At 44.3% G+C, this 2,915-nt stretch overlaps 1 long non-coding RNA gene across 1 annotated transcript; it reads left to right on the forward strand.

The window, feature by feature from the left end:
* Positions 1 to 353: 353 nt before the first annotated feature.
* LOC117047774 lies at positions 354 to 2,623 on the forward strand. The gene is made up of 3 exons (XR_004426769.1): positions 354 to 583; positions 797 to 888; positions 2,578 to 2,623. It is a non-coding gene; the product is annotated as an uncharacterized LOC117047774 (long non-coding RNA).
* Positions 2,624 to 2,915: the final 292 nt, after the last annotated feature.

Here is a 2,915-nt window from a genome sequence, read left to right on the forward strand (position 1 = left end):
TGCAAAGTTCCTAATTTAGTCAGGCCAGATCAGGCCCCAAGCAGAACGAGGGAGCATTCGCAACCCTATTTCAAACTTCTACTCCAGCCAGAACTGTTTTGTCTATGTGAACAAGAGTAGATCCCCATTCCATTCCTTCCCAAAGTGGCTCCAGGAAGCAGAGACGTTGCTTGGGATGTCCTGAGCCCGATTTAACTTCATCTGATCCTTCTTGTGGTCAATGTTCTCCTGTCTATAAAAACATGTGTAAACCATTCCTAGATACTGGTTTGAGATGTTGTTTTCAAAAGGGCCCATTAATTAGGACTTTATAGGGCACAGGTTAGTGTGTTTCCAGTGAAAGGTTAAAGTCTAATGGCTTCCACATGTTTTAATACTTGATGCAGGAACGACGATTAGCTGGAGGGCTTTTTCTTTCCATGTGTTATTCTTCCACCGTGGCTGAGGAGTAGCTTTAAACTCTTTGCAGAATCACAACAATGTTTCGCTCCTCGGATCCTGTGGCATCCGACTGCTTGGGTCACTTGAAACTTGGCTGCAAGAACACACTGCAGGGAGCAATGCTGAACAGGCAGGGAACGAGGTAAGATGACCTAATGGGCTTTTTCTATCTTTAATGTATATGGTTCCATCATTTCCAATAAACCACAAAACTATTCCAAGAACTAGCTTGCACCCCTAGAGTGTGTGCAGCTGGCTGCTAGGGCAGCAGACGTTTGTTAAAGGCATCTCTGGAGAGACCTTTTGTTTGGAATACCTTCAAAAACCAATATAGTTGTTTTTTATGATGTAACAGAACATGCCAAGGCGAGAGCAGAAGGAAAGGAGTCTGGAATAGAGGAAAGTTCACTCATCTGACATAAGACGAAGGACTCTGTGAAAATCAGGGTGAGAATACACAGATGAGCATGCAGAAGGAAACGGCATTGCAAGCTGCAAAGAGCTCTGTAATTTTTCTGGGGTTATTCGTTTTTATAAAGACACACAACACAACTCCCTGCTCACCAGGCAAGGTTGGGGCTAGGAGGACTGGGGATCTAGGCTTCATTATGACGTTCAGAAAGGAAATGGTGAGCCAACTTATGCAAGCAAAGTCTGTTTTCTACAACTGAGGAAAGTGTGTGAGCAAGAAAGACAGCAACCCTCCAAATTCTGTTGATCTCAGTTAGGCTTTCACATTTTGATGCCAGTAGTTTGCAGCATGATGGGGCTGTGCTACATGCCTGGCCGCCTCCCAGTTGAGTTCCTGCTGCATACAGAGAGGGGCAGGCACAAGATGGTGGCAAGGTCAGTATGGTGCAAAGATGCCAGTAGAGCCAATCCACTGGCACATTTGCACCTTCACAGCCCCTCCATCCTGGTGTGCAGTAGCAACTCAGCCAGAGGGAGGCCAGTCAAGCAGCACAGCCCCAACATGCTGTTTGCTACTGCCTGGTGCCTTCCAGATGACAACTTCCATCAGCGCCAGTCAGTATGGGCAATGGATAAGGATGATGGGAGTTATACTCCAAAATATATGAAGGCCACCACATGGTCTAGGTATAATTTTTTGAGAGGCTGTAGGATCCAGGGGACTCCAGAGTGTCATGTTTCAACCCTGTCCATACCTTGAACCTGAGGTCTCCTTGGATGAGGAGCAATGGGAGCAGGACCCTCCAGAATGTCTCTGCAATGCTAATTCCCAGGACAGGATGTGCCTACAATGGTTTTTTGGATTCCTGGCCAACATCCCATTCCACTTTATCTCATCCAGGACCAGAGAAGCAGAGGAGATGGCCAGACACACAGGAACTTTCAAACTGCTGCTGAAGTGTCTAGTTAGCAGCATGCGAGTAGTGGAGGACCATGGAAACACCTGTTCAGATCAGGGCCCCACTGAGAGCCAGGAAGGGGTGGAGGCACTAGCTCCTACATAAGCTGCTAGTCTGAGATGCTTCATTGCCGAAGCAATGACTCTCCTCCCAGCTCCAGTCTTTCTGACCTGGGGAAAGTATACAAAGAGGTCTCCATGTTAACATTTCACCTAAGGCCAGTCCTATGTCCAAGTCTTGATCTACAACACCAAGGTCACATGCTCCAATGGTTGGCTGTGATCACCACGCACCCCTTTCTTTGACCTTTCAAACTCTCCCATAAAAGAGGTCAACATTAATTTTGTGAAATTGTTTTCTGATCTTCACTTAAAATTCAGAAGGGAAGGTGAGAGGTTACAAGCCAGCCACTATGAGGTTCCTTCTCCATTACTTTGTGAGAATTGAATTTCCTCCAGTTCCTTGGAGATGGTGCTCCAAAGGTCAATGCTGCAAAATAAATGTTCCTTGATGAAGCTTTTAACTTTCTGTCCCATCTTGCCTGGTTCAGCAGCTGTGTCCTTTGTTGATTGACATATCTTAATACACTTGCTTAGAGCGTTGCACACTCTCTATATCACTAGCATGATACTACAGGGAAGAAGATGACCGTCAATGGAACGAGGAATCAAAAGACACTCCCTCCTCTGATGTTTCTGTTGAAGAATAAAGTCAGACACATAATGGGAATAATGGATCACTTTACATTATTTTCTCTCTCTTTTAGCATCAACTTCAGATTACACATAATGAATTCAAACTACAGATTGCATAGCATTACATACAAATTGCACAGTATGTTTCATGGTTAGAAGAGATTCTGGTATTAAAACATTATCACTACCCACAAAGGAATTAAAGTCTCAGGTTAGTGCTCCAGTTTTCTGAACTCACAAATTTTGATTCGTATATTCTTTTGAAAAAAAATATTCATTTTTTAATTTGTTTACAATATCTCTAGACCACCCAATCAGAAAGGTTCACTAGGTTGTTTACATACAGCCAAGCTGGAATCCAGTCAGAATCCAGGAGTACTTCCAAACTACAAACCTCTATCTATCGGGT

The sequence above is a fragment of the Lacerta agilis genome, chromosome 6 (assembly GCF_009819535.1).
Source record: "Lacerta agilis isolate rLacAgi1 chromosome 6, rLacAgi1.pri, whole genome shotgun sequence".
Classification (NCBI taxonomy): Eukaryota; Metazoa; Chordata; class Lepidosauria; order Squamata; family Lacertidae; genus Lacerta; species Lacerta agilis.